Source organism: Acartia tonsa, chromosome 3 (assembly GCF_053477335.1).
Source record: "Acartia tonsa isolate MP-2025a chromosome 3, ASM5347733v1, whole genome shotgun sequence".
Taxonomy (NCBI): Eukaryota; Metazoa; Arthropoda; class Copepoda; order Calanoida; family Acartiidae; genus Acartia; species Acartia tonsa.
This window is the reverse complement of record NC_137262.1, coordinates 14,907,465-14,922,377: the sequence shown is the minus strand read 5'-3', so window position 1 is coordinate 14,922,377 and position 14,913 is coordinate 14,907,465. Positions and strand designations below refer to the sequence as shown.

General features: G+C 34.7%; 1 long non-coding RNA gene across 1 annotated transcript; it reads left to right on the top strand.

Moving 5' to 3' along the window:
- The first annotated feature begins 1,146 nt into the window (after nt 1-1,146).
- Nucleotides 1,147-3,126, top strand: LOC145313418 (uncharacterized). Its single transcript, XR_013877329.1, has 3 exons — nt 1,147-1,482; nt 2,204-2,263; nt 3,024-3,126. It is a non-coding gene; the product is annotated as an uncharacterized LOC145313418 (long non-coding RNA).
- The last annotated feature ends 11,787 nt before the right edge of the window (nt 3,127-14,913 follow it).

Below are 14,913 nucleotides of genomic sequence, written 5' to 3'. Positions count from 1 at the left end.
GTACCTAGAGAATAGGTCAACCAGGATAAATATGTAACGGACATGTTGTCCCTGAAAATAGTTAGGGGTTAAAGGACCGATAAGGTCTACGGACACCTGGCCAAAAATCTCGTGACTAATGGCTGAATGGGTGATAGGTTGCTTGTGTTTAGGTACCTGCCCTATTTTTCTTAGGCAGGTAATACAATTTTTGATGCGTGATTCGACAAACTTATTAATTCCTATAAGGAAGAATCTTTCATTTATCTTGCGTGTTGTTTCGTTAACCCCCTTGTGACCTATACTATTATTATGTGCCAATTCAAAAACTTTATTATATAATCCAATGGGTACGACGGGTCTTTCAATGAATGTTCCATTGCTAAGAGGTTGTCTAAATATTAGAAGTCCTTCCATAACGTATAAATGTTCTATTAATTTAAAAAGGACCTCTTTCCGGCCGGTTAGTTCAGCTTTTTCAAAACTCGACAACTTTTTTTTTTCGAATATCCACCTACGAATTTCAGATAATACTTGATCTTTTTGTGTTTCAGATTGCCAAACATTGTTCACACCGACTTCCGAAGCCGAATGTAACTCAAAAATCTGGTCTTGGTATGGGCAATCCTGTTCATAAGGATCCAAGGTAAATGAGCTAGTACATTTTTCACAATCGGTTTCCTTATGTTCTTTGCATAAAAATTGCCCTCTAGATAGATTGTCGGCATTGCAATGGTCCCTACCCTTTCGATGAATTACTGTAAAGTCAAAACTTTGGATGAAGAAAATCCATCTCAAAGTTACACCATTTATTGTTCCTTTTTGCCATTTTTTGTAATGAACTAAGGAAATCGAATCTGTACGCACAATAAAGTTTCTGAATCTTAAATAATGAAGAAAGGTTTTAAGAACAAATACTAGACATGCTAATTCGCCTTTATAACTTGGATAATTTTTCTCTGCCCCGTTACATTTTTTGGAACATATTCCAATAATTCTTTCTTCCCCCCCCTGGTTTTGGCTGAGAATTCCAGCGAAATAACTCGTAGAAAAATCTACGTCTACTATAAAGGGGTTAGGATTATCCCACTGGGGATAGCCTTTACTTATAGAATTTGAGAACATATTTATGAAATTTTCCCAATCTTTTGATAGGGAATTGGTCCATTCGATAACTTTATCGTTTCTGTGTTCGTCTAGGGTACAAGAATTTTTTGCATAGGATGGGAAATAGGCCCTATAATAATTGGAGAAGCCCAGGAAACGCTGGAGTTCCTTGCCTGTCCTGGGCCTGCTCCAATTTTTAATTTGTTCTAAATATTCGGGGTTCATTTTAAGTCCTTGGGAACTGACTATATGACCTAAATATGTACATTCGGATGTGAAAAATTTACATTTGGCTAGATTTAACTTAAGTTTTGCTATTTTTAGGACTCCGAAGAGTTTTCTGAGATGTTTCAGATGTTCCTCAACATTCTTTGAGAATATAATAAGATCATCAAGGTAAGATATTATAAATTCATATAAGCCAGGGATAAGGGTTAGGACTCTGTCCATCAAGTGGCAGAAAACACTTGGCGCGTTACACAGTCCGAACGGCAGTTTCTTGAAAAGATACTGCCTGTTAAGGGCTGTGAACGCTGTCAAGTGTTTACTTTCCTTCGAAATGGCTAGCGCATGGAATGCGCTAGTCAAGTCGAGGGTGGTAAATACATTACCAGTGCCTAATTTTTCTAAATTACTAGAAATCAGGGGAAGGGGCCAATTAATTTTTCGTGTTACACTATTAAGCGCACGAAAATCGATAACGAACCTAAGCTTGCCTTCCCCCCCAGCCGTTGGTTTTTTCTTTACCGCAAAGATTGGGGAGGACCACTCGCTGTAGCCCTCCTCAATGACGCCCCCCCTTAGCCAATTTTCAATTTGTTCTTTTAATTTGGCTTCGTATAATGGGTTTAATTGAATGTTTCTAGCCTTAATAGGTTTAGCCCCGGGGATCAAGTCTATTTTATACTGTAAGAGATCGCAGTTACCGATATCGGCATCGTCAACCGAAAATATATCGAAATGATCAAGGCATAATTTTACTACCTTTTCCTTCATCCCTGGGTTATTTTTGATAAGATCACTATTTTCTAAGTCTAATTTTTCTTTAATGAATTTAATTCTTTTAAGGAGTGTAGTTCCTGACAATTCATTTATTTGATTAATACTTTTATTGCAGGAATTTGGGGAATCTGATTCGAATTCAAAGCAATATCCAACTTTAACGTTATCCAATAAGGTAATATTTTTTCCTGCTAAATTGACAAAATTTACCCAACATTCTCTCTTTTCATTTACATTATAAATACCCTCCATAAGCATTAAGCCGTTATGGCTTGTCATTTTAGAATTATTTGGGGATATATACAGCTTCCTATTTTTCTGATGAATAGGAATTGTTATCATTGTTGTATTCCCCCCCGGCAAGAACGTTGTTTTCCTTGCTAATTTTACGCATGTTTTATTTTGTTTTAATGTCCCAGTCCCCCCCTGGTTACTCCAATTTATTCCCGGGATAAGGGAGTTTTGTTCCGTATGAACATTATTTGTAGGAATTAAGGGTATGTTTTTACTTTCTTCAACTATATTAATTGTTGAATTTTCTATGGGGATTTGCTCGCCAGTGGGGAGCTCAAAGGAGAACTTATCTAGTAACAAATTAATTCGATTAACTTTGAGAAATTCATATCCTAGATTTATAATTTTAGACGTCGTTTCAGGGATATAAAACGTTTCTTCGAATATTTTATCTGACCCATCAAAGCTGAATTTTAAACTCACGTGTCCTATGATATTTACTGGTTTTAAATCTACAGACAGAGCGCTAAGATTGGCGGGGGTGAATGTGATTTTGTTATCATCTAAGATTTCTTTAGAAATAAGGGACCTAAAGTTGTTTCCTGTATCCACTAAAGCGTGTTGCAGGAATTCCCCCCCCACGGGATTAAGAACTTTTAGTTTTGCACAGATAGGCATTATAAAATAAATTATATTTTTAGTCGAAGCCTAAGATGCATATTTTCCAAGATCCCCACCTCAGCGGTTAGACGATGGTAATCCTCACACAGAGACTTCCTGTGTTCCAGGTATAGTTGTCTGTCGAAATTTTTCAAATAATGAAATGTTTTAACAATATGGTTAATTGTTAGAATAATTTTATATAACTTTCTGGGTTTCATTAAGTTTTTTATTAAGCGCTTTTCAGCTCCAGAAATTTCTCAATAAGCATGAGAATGTTGATAGTTCTAAAGAAACTACTTAACTTTAATACGGGTCCTTATTTATATACTTGGATATATGATAGAAACCTATCGGAATAAAACTGAACTAAAAAGTTTTAAAAGATTGAAGGGCTACAAAGTAGCTTAAAAATAAGTGTTCAGCTTGCAACTAACAAGACATTAAAAACAGACTGACTTATTTTTTGACTTATGTCTGTATTTATACAAAATATAGTGTCATTAGTTAGTATCTGATTCACGATACAAATAATTTAAGGTTAGCGCTAAATTATAGCTCAAAAATTATTAGATATGGCTAATATAATAAAGAGGGTCAATGATGACTGGTTTATTATTCTGATATTGTTAGTATTTATACTTAATTTTTCCACCTATGGGGTAGAACAAGTTTATATATCTACTAGAGTATAATTAATGCTGAAATCAGCTTAAAAAAATAGGATGTGGTTTGTAGTAACTGCTTTGATAGTAACTGGCCTCGATTGATAATGTGCATTCACTTTTATATAGACTTTTTATTCCACTGGTAATCCTAGCGGAAGCTAATAGAACTAACTTTATTTCATTCTGCTAGTAATCCTAGCGGAAAATAATTTAATCAAAATGTTTTAAGATTTTATTAATCACATCTTAAGTGATTAAAGATTTTAATTTTTAAATGCTGCTTGATTGCAGCTCAAAAATGAGTAAATGATAACAACAAAGAACTGAAGGACAACTGAATTAGATTTGGAAATTTGCTTGTATTTATACAGATTTTCCATAGACCCCCCCCCTTCTTAATCTTATCATTTACTTATACGGACCGCGGTAGCATTCTAGGCGACATCTTTCGGATACATAATAAATTAAATATAGTTCTATTATTGTCACTGTACAAAATGCAATAATATTTATCCATATGGATAAGTTATTATACATAATTGCTGAGATATTTCAGCTACAAAAATCAGAGGCTAAGAGTGAGCAACTCTCAGATAAAATTGATACTGAGGGTTCAACTCAAAAATCATTGTTTATATACAGATAATTCGCTTAAGTTCTCCTAGCGGTTAAAAATTGAACTAGAATGTTTTAGATTCTACTATATATACATTCAAAATATACGATATTTACATTTTAGATAGGTCATGCGATATTAAAAATAAATACTACTAAATAGAAAATAGGTATTCACTTATTAGCTTCTTGATAAAGACTATTAGATTTTTAAAAAATGGAAATATTAAGTGCATGTGAAATGCTCCTCAGGTTACTTCCCTATTTCCCCCAATTTCCTGTATCAGCTACATTTGGATAGGGAAAGGAGGGGGAGGAGTTTATTTTGTGTTGCTTAGTCAGACTTAATAACAATAATTTGTTTTATTTTTTCGCGCCAAAGCATTGCTTGGCAAGGGATATTTGATATTAAGGAATTTGCAAGCTTAGCTTGGCATGGGATATTTTGTTTATCTTTCATATCAAAATATGAAATTCATTCAGCAAATTTTTATTTTCTGGGATAGGGACAATTAATATCGCATAAATCCACTTTTACATTTAGTGGACGTGATTTTTAACAATCGCTTGTACATATTTATCTATTTCAGATTCTTCGCTGGCTTCCTGATCCATTTGGTTGATAGTTTTACGCGCATACTGCTCAGGTATTTTATTACTATTACTTGGAGCTTTTCTAGGCGTGAATTTACTCCGTGTTTTACCAAAGCGGGACTCAGGATTTGGGGGCTCCCCAGCTTTCTTTTTGTTGCAATTCTGCACTACATGGCCAGGGATATTACAATGCCAGCATTTAATATTTTTACTCCTCCCATTAAAGGCTCCTATAACGCCCTCGATTTGATCCCAAGCAATAGGATCGTCTTCATGATCTACCCAAGAGGGAACCTCGTCAGGTTCTTCGGTTAAGTTTTCCTTATACATTGCCGTGTTAGTGGGGATATTATCTTCGATAATGCTGATTATGGGTTGTTTTTTCGTTTCCGCAGAATTTTTAGGTAGGAACATTTCCATGGCTTGAGAATAGCAAGCCGAAAGGTTTTCCTTGCTAATATGGCCAGACCCATCCCAGTTAACGTATCTTTGTCCGAGATTAATAAGTTTATTTAAGTAAGCGTTGTAATCGTCCAAAAATTGCATACTCTCAACATAATTGGCCATGTCCATGGCAAGGTTGGTATACAGCAGATTTTTGCTAACGTTAAGATAGAATTCTTTCCACTTCTTTTTAGGTATGAGGCCAGGATTCATGAGTTTGAACACCCTAAGTTTGTTTTCAAAATAGGTGTCAAGGGGTTGATTAGTCTCCTGTTTTAGGTTGTAGAAGTACTGAGAGGCTACTTCTGGATCCGAGAAAGGAGTGACCAGCCTCCTAATCATCAGGTAATAACTTAAAGCAGATAAGGCCTGATTTCTTTCAGGCGTAATTAAGTCTCCTAATCGTTCCCCTCTAGAGTCATAAATTCGCTGGTATAAAATATCCTTAAAAAGAATTGGGTCACAGATTCTGTATGTCTTTGCAACCCTCCACATATTAGAAAAGAAGTTATCAAAGTCAGCCCTACCGTCCCACCTAGGGGCATCCCTCGCAAAATCGGAATCCCATTTTTGTCCCTTAATAAAGCATTCTTTAATAAAGTCATCGTCGGCGGCGCTAGTTGTTGCCGTTGCGGCTGTGCCTGTGTTTGGCGTATTTCTTGTAGAGGGTCTTGTTGCTACATTGGGTGCAGACCTTGTAGGTCTACGGAGGGGTTCTAACGACTTAATCCTATCAGGGATAAAGGGAATCCTTTCTAGCAAGGTTTTTTCATATTCCGTTAGAGAAGTTTCTCTTACATTCATCCAATTGTCATTATCCGCCGGACCTATAAAGCCTACAATTGAATAGGCCATACAACCTGGGGCTGTCATCCTATCCTTGGCGACCCATTCAACCACGTTTATCTTTTGCTGGACCGATATCCGGTCATAAAAAGTGGCATTAATTGAATCATCACCTATGGTGTTAAAATGAGTCATGTTAAGACTTTCGTTTAACGTTTTTTCCGCAAACAATGGGCCAAGATTTCCGTCCGCTGGGAGTTTTGATACTCTGCGTTTTAGATCTAAAATGTCGGTATCGGCTAATAATCTGCGATGTGATTCTGTGTCCTTAAACCCTGCCCATTTTGTTTCTATTTCGAGCTGCATAATCTCGGATTCTTGTTTTATTAAATCTCTATAATGTGACGAATATTCGTTTAACTTATCATTTAACGCTTCCGATATGAGATCTTTGATTTTTTCAGGGGAAAGCGGGTCAGCCTGCTGCTGCTGCTGCTGCTGCGAGGTACCAGAGACGGCCGGAGCCGGCGGAGGCGGCGGTTTGGTTTTATCATTATCACCTTTCTTATCGGTCATGGTGCTGGAGTGTAGTGTTCGTTAACACTGATTTGTCTACCACGAAACTTTTTAAGAACTTGGGAATATCCCTTTCTTCCTGTTTTAAGGAGAAAATATGGAAATGTGTGAAATTAAATACTAGTGTGAAAATAAAAGGCGGGTTCCTTTTTATCTTTATTTGGCAGTTTGCCACGAAATAATTATTATAAATATTCTGTAACAAATTGTTACTGTAAACCGTTTCCGTGAATAAACTTAGTTATCAGGAAAATATTAATTTCACTTTGCAATCGAAGCTACTTTACAATTTAATTTTGTCTGTACGCTAATTATCTAAACCTTCCCCCCTCAAAAAATGAGTGGTAGACAAGACTGCGCCAAAATGACGTATGAGGGGATGTACAGACAGACTGGAATACGAGTATAGAGTAGCTCCGATACAATTTAATAATCAATAATCTAACAAAGTATTTCTAAAAAATACACATTTATTAAACAATTAAAACTGGTTAGAAATAGGCAGATTAATGGGATTATTATTATAGGATGTATTTAATATGATATCAATTAAAGGCTTGGACGTCCTGTTTCTTAGTTAGGTAAGAAACGACGTACTTGAACACGTGGGAAATATAGATACCGCCAGCCTAGACATATAGGCTTGTATCTAACCGAATGCAGACGGGAGGAAGCGTATTCACTCTTTGGCCTGCAACAATCAACTAGCCCTCAACACAGCAGGATGGAGTATAGTGGCGGTTACAAGTGGAGGTCTGACTCAGCCAGAGAAGTATAGGAATGTGAACAGGGATAGGGATACATAAACTTGGATGGTGATTACCACAGTACAATCATCCTATTCTCTCATTTTTTGGATTATGGATTTCTAGGACAATTAAGTATTATGCTATACGCGAAGCATCTCTGCAATGAAGCCTTAAAATGTAAGTAAAATGTAAGTGTGTCCATAATAAGCATACTGGAATTAAGTGAAGTTGGGATAGAGTTATGTATAATTTGAAACTTGTTCAAACTTAATGTTTAATATTAAATGCGACGTTTTTTTTTTTTTTTTTGGTAATGTTCGTTTGTCTGCAGGGGCTGCCATTCAGGCAATTAATTTTTTTTTAAATTGCCGAACGAAAATTAAACATTTTGTTGGCGTAGAGTTGTTTTTGATGAAAATGAAGGGAAGAAGGTAAGAAAGGGGTGGGGGAGAAATAAGGGAAGAGGGTTATGGGAAAATTTTCATTTAGAGTTGTTTGACTGAATCACATTCCCTAGTCCCTGGTTTGTCTGACTCTGATTTGTTAAGCTTAGTTTTTATGATTGTTGTCATCCTTGTTTTTAGCAATAATCTATGGATAACATTTTCTAAATTATAAACTAAAATTAAAACATAACATGGTTATAAACTGAAAACTAATGCACATAAACAGTCAACAAAACCATCAGAAAATGGTTAATTGGAAGCCGACAAAAGCGGTAGCTTTTCATATGAGATTGTTGTAAAAAAGTAGCTCCTCTATAACTTGTCCATATCGGTCCTTACGTCCATACTCTTACCTATTTGTAGACGGATTTCAAGTTTAAATTTAAATTGCCTAAATCTACATTATTTATCCAATAAAATACCAGATGAAGTGATTTATTTACAATAAATTCAAAAAGATTTTTTTGGTTATTAAAAACTTATGGGAAAAATTGTCCTTGTATATCTTAAAAGAAGACATAAACCAAAATTTGGGTCAGATTACACAAAGCTAAAACGAGATAAAAATGTAAAAGGGTGATAGCAGGATATTTAGAATAAACCTAATAGATAGTTAGTTTAAAGTGTATATACAAAGTGGATAGAAGGATTTATGGTAAATAGAAAGAATACTGAATAGCAGTGGCGTGCACAGGGTTTTCTAGGGGTGTATATCTATGAAGGTGAAGAAAGGGTAAGGCAAGCCTTCTTAATTTCAATTAAAATGTTACCCAATTACACCCCTTTTGGCATTTTTTATGCTGGGTTACAAATAATTTTGTAAATAGATAGATAGATCTATGTATATATATAGATAGAGACAGCATTTATAATGAGAAAAAGATAGGAGAGAAAAAATAGAGAAATAGATAAAAATAGGGGAGTTTTCAGCTTTTATCAACATTTTGGAGACACATTTTCTGATTTATCAATTTTGCACTCAGTTTATTGCTAAAAACAGGTTTGCACAACTCCCCAGCTACCATCCTATCTTTGCAAAATCACAAGTGGCACATTTTTGCACACACAAATACACAAACACACACACACACGCGCACTCACACAAACACACACATACATACATACATATGTACATATAATACATATATTCACATTAAATATATTTTGTCCCAAACATCCGAGAAATTGTCTTTAGCTCATAAGATTAAAAAATGATTAACATTAAAAAAATAAACTTATACATTGGTAAATTGTACCTTGTAACGAGAAAAACGTATTAAATTTTTTAACATATTTCTCATTTTAAAAAAAAGTTCTTCAAATAAGAGTATTTTTTCATTAATTTAGAAGAAACAGAAAAGTATACAAAATTTAAAATGAAACAAAAAATATTGTTTAAAAAAGAAGTCTAGTTTCCATAAAAGGGTATAAATGTTTGAAATGGGTAAAAATATATTTTAAGGGAGCAAAATCCCCCAAAACTCTAAAACTTCCCCTTTTAAAATCTTAAGATTGCATTAGCAACCTTGGTTTGGGTATAATAAAGCAAATTTTAATATCAAAATTAATATCAAAACCGTTTTCTTTCATCCTCACTTACTGCATGTTTGACTGGCTAACAAGGGATGGGGAGGGGTGGTAGTGTGTTTAACCCCCCCCTTGAAACTTTGAAACCCACCATTTTATCCTCCTCAAAATCTCAAAACCATAAGATTACCACCATTTCACCCCAATCAAAAACAACTTGGACGTCCTTGCTTCATGACATAAACTCACAAATTCTCTTAGATATATTTTTATGATCATGGATTTTGTTAAATTCTCCTCATGGGTAAAATCGTCCCTGTGTCTTTCTAAATCATCTTTGTATATTTAACCTTTTTTAGCCAAAATTTTCTTGCTGAAATATTCCAACATTACTTTTATTATCTGCATGCATTCTTTGTATCTTTATGTGAAACAATCATCAATTATAATTGAAAAAGACCCCTTTTTTTGGGTTGTATAATTTCTGTTAAAAATACTGAAATTGTCTTTTTTGCAATAAAGGTTTGCATTTTGATCTTTTTAGTTCAGATTAAATCCTGTGTTGTGGAATTAGTAGAATTTCTTCATGTCTTTCTAAATGCTTGTTAAGATCACGCAAATGGCTGTACGATTTTCATGGATAGATAAGGGCATAAGCGTACACATGGGGGGTGTAGATGGGTGTCAACCCCCCTATTAATATTGAAATATCGTAGACCTTCCTTCTCCTTGGATGGGGGATAGTCTGTAATCCCCTGTAAAATTATCAAATACAAAATAATTATAATTGGGCGAGGGGGGATTTGAAATTTTATCCCTTACACTCTCTTAAAGGCTAAGGGTGAAGCCATAACTCTTTTACACTAAGAAAACCCTTGAAATACGATCTTATTAGCCTTAAGAATTGATTTGTTCAATTATCTAACAAAATACTTTTTCCTAACAATTGTTTTTATATGATCAAAATGTTATTTTTATGTGTAAGTGTGTGTGTGCATGTGTGTGTTTGTGTATGTTTGTGTTTCTGTGTTTTGTAGTTGGAGGCCAAAATCTAAGTAAGTAAATGCATAGAAATATTCTAACTTATACACACATACACTGTCACACATACACTGACACACACACACACATACACACACAAACACACACACATATACACACAAACATAAATTTATTCTCTTTAATATTACAACAATATATATCTAGAAAAAAATATTACAGCACAAAAAGCTTTAAACTTTTGAAAAAAAACTTATTATAGGTTTTTTTTTATTAAAGATATTATTATGGTTTACAAATTAAAGAAAATGAATTTCAAAAAGTTGGTATATACTAGAAAATGTTTATAATACAGGAAATCTGGTTTGTTTATGTTAAAATATTAGTGGGAGGTGCTTGTTGTGTCCATGTTTATGATAAACAATGCATGCTCCGCCCCCCTTCCCCCACTCCCCAAGTACAAGAGGTTGTTTATTCTTGTATCGGGGGGTGGCCAGGGAGGTCCTGCATCTGTTTATTTGTCAGTAAATTCTTGTTTAGACAGTTAGGGAGTTGAATCCATTTTTATAGAAGCAGAAATATAATCTATGATTATGGTTTGGACCCTCTAAAACTGTAATCTACCCTTCCACTTTCCCCTCTCTTGGTGAAGATATCTTCAACGCCCATACGATTTTTGAAATATAAGATTCCGCTTTTGTCTCTCTTGTTGAAGATATCTTCACCAAGAGAGGCAAAAGTGGAATCTTAAATTTCAAAAATCGTATCGGCGTTGAAGATATCTTCACCAAGAGAGGGGAAAGTGGAATCTTACATTTCAAAAATCGTATCGGCGTTGAAGATATCTTCACCAAGAGAAGGGAAAGTAGAATCTTACATTTCAAAAATCGTATCGGCGTTGAAGATATCTTCACCAAGAGAGGGGAAAGTGGAAAGGTAGATTACAGTTTTAGAGAGTCCAAACCATAATCATAGATTATATTTCTGCTTCTATAAAAATGGATTCAACTCCCTAACTGTTAGATGTTTTTGGTTGGTTGTTGTTTAGCGGGTTGAAATGAGTTTATTGCTGTTTAGTTGCGGCACAGCAGGCCGCCGTGCCGCGCCACCTTGTTTATATTGCGGCAGGGCAGGCAGACTGGGCGGGCTGGGACAGGTTGTTTATGAAGCTGGTGCCCTACTACTAGCGGGTTGGGACACCTTGTTTATCAGTTTGCAACCCGCACACACACAACTAAGCCTCTTCTTGTAAATATTCCCACAATTTGTGAAATGAGAGGATTCTCATTTTGAATTTAAACTTATCTATATTATTATTTTCATTGCTCGTTTGTTTTAACTTTTCATAACTATATGATTTAAAACTTGAATTCTATTCAGGATTTTTTCGTTCAAAATGTCAACCATAACAGATAAATAAATAGTTTATAGGGATAAAACTTCTCTGAAAGTTCGCAAAATTTACCTAACTAACTTTGAGACAATTACTGTTTCCTCCATTCTCTTTACAGGCTTAATCCATGTAAAGAGGAATTGTTGGGTGTACAATAAAACTAGGGAGGGAGGGGACATTAAATTGTAAATTACACTGGTAATTAAGTTTTATAACCACGTTGGTATTTTCCGAGATTCATGAAGATTTGGTGCTTTTATTGAATTTGATTGTTTAGTTCAAAACTAATAGTGTTTGAACTTTTCTACCAATAATTTTAATCTATAGAAGGGGCAATCTTGTATATTACATGTGGGATGAATATCAATGTATCATCCCTTTTCTCTTATAATCCCTCATAGAGCCTAAAAATTTGACATAGTTGTATATGCTTCATTCTTATCAATTCTATAGGGCGAGAGGAGTTTATGAAAGTGGTTGGAGAGGTCTCATCTAATTCATATCATTGACCTAACAGTAGAATAGATTTTAATTTATTCGAAAAAAATGCTATTACAAAAAGCTATTATGTCAAATCTTTTTTTTAATACACATTATGAATCCTCCCAATTAGTAAATACGGTGAATTTAAACTACATGCTTGCCTTCGGGGAATGAAAGTGGTAAACAGTGCTGGCAAGCAAGCTCGTCTGCTACTTATTTTTTTCCCCCGCCAACCGGAGTTTACTCATCAAATTCCCGGTTCCCGCATTATGATGTCATTCACCGAGCGGAAATGTTTAGCTAGGAGAAACACGGAGAGTTCCTGCTCTAAAAGAGTGTGTGAAGATGGAAGGGGGAGGTATGGAATGGTTTCTTCTAGTGCCTTGTTTACTGCTACATGTTAAGATTAAAACCAAGGTCTTCCGTTCCCCTTTCACCCTTTAATAACAATCCTTTCCCTATTATTATTGTGGTGCATGCATGTGAGCCCCCCCCCCCCCATATAAACATAGAGAGATAAATACAAAGAGAGTACGGTATTCTGTAATGCATTCTAGATATTTTGTCATGACTCTAAAAAAAAATAAGTTATACTGAGCCCTCTTTTAAAAAACTTCAATTCTATTTTAGAAAATTTATTAAAATTTTTTACCTTCTAAAACAAAGTGTACTATTTTTAAAGATTTTGAACAATTACTATACAAAAACTTTCTATGATAACTCATAAATTCATTCTTACATTTACCAAATCATGTGGATCATTTAGAAATTCAAATTTAAAAAATCTTAGACATTTTTTACTGAAATCAAAAAAAATTTTGCTTTTGGGAAAGATAAGTGTTTGAAAACTTGAAACATTTTAACAGACAACCCAACAAAATACAAACTTGTATTTAAAATGTTTAGAATGTATTATTCATGAGAAACTAAAAATTACATCAAAGTGTCTTGATTCATCAGGGGACAGCGTGGAAGAGAGAGAGAGAGAGAGAGCCTCAGGCCTCTAAATTGTAAACTGTCCAATACAAACAGTTTGCGGGGTTCATCCTAAAAGGGGGGTATTTCAACATCCCCCTCCTCACCCCCAAATTCTTGGCAACCAAAAGCTGCAGGCTTGTTTATTACAAACCACAATGGTTTCACATGTGCAAAATTTTATTGCGAAAAAAAATACTAATAATAACATTTATATTATCATTCTGATTAATTACACAATAACTTGGTTATTTAAAATTCAAATTTACCTAAAATAAAAAGTTAAAACTGATGATTTAGAAGGAATAGGCTGTTTCAATCTTATTTTAATATTCATATATAAATAGCCCTGTATATAGCAAAGGCTTTAAACTAAACTAAAAAAATACAGGTTTAGGACCCCTAAAATACTCCACCGGCCGAAATATGTTGGTATGCCCTTGTGACCTCTGTATATATGTGCATAACCAATACCAGCTTTACTAGAGCTCTACAGAGCTAAGTATGCCACCAACCTAACCCAAATAATCTCAATATATACATACATACATACAGCATAAATAATAGTAAATAAACAAAAACTTAAAATTATAATTCTTTATATTATATTAAGAACTAATATTTTTTGATAATTATGTAAATACTAATATGTTTTGTGTTGCTTATGTGTGTGTGTGTGTATATTGTGTGTGTTTTGTTGCAAAATATTTGGAAGGAAAGGATGCCAAGAAGGGGAAATGCCTCACCAACTTTTCAATTGACGGGGGGCCTACCAAGGGGGCTATGTTAACCCCTTTTCTAAGAAATTGGGGGGCTAAACAACCCCCCCTCACCTCCATGTTTGTATACCTCCGAGGGGAGTGGCTTAATGGATGTCAAGTTAAAAATGAAATATTAAAATTTGTTTTTTAATTTTCTTTTAGGTTTGTTATTAGTCCAAATCTTATAAAATTATCTAGACTGGGCTTACAAAGATACAAAGGAAGGAATATGTGAGACTAAGGAAACCTAACTCCTGAGAAAATTTTATAGGATTTGACCCATTATCCCTAGAGAAAAAAGTTTATTCTATTATATTAAGTTTTGAAATCAATTAGAATTAAATCAAACCAAATAATGGTAAATGAAGTGAACCAATAAAGTAGAAAAGGTTAAAACTATATCCTTTTTTTTTCTCTAAAATGATATTGATACAGTAAAAGACATAATTGTTATAGAAATGATATTATTATAGAAATTATCATGGAGACGGCCGTTCAGGTAAAGAACAGTCCCGGCAGATCCTGGCAACCTGGCATCCTGGCCCTTGTTTGCCCAGTTTACAGTTTAGATAGAAGTATACATGTAAAGAGAGTGGATGGAAGGGGTGAAAGAGAATAAACATACAACATACCAAAGAAGGGTTAGGAGGGGTGTGGGGAGGGAGGGGAGCATAATGGGGGCGCATGGTTTATATATACAATATATATTGTATATCTGTGTAGCAATATAGGATGCTTCCTTTACACACAGCCCCGCAATCCTTGCATCCTTTAGAGGCTTATAGAGGCCGCTATACAAGAGCCCGCATCCTCTACTCCCCTCCCTCCCAGCGCCCCCCACCCATAAACTTCTTTCCCGCTTTCCCAATAGTAAACATAAATTACTACCCCCGCCTTGCCTGTTTAACCCCTCTA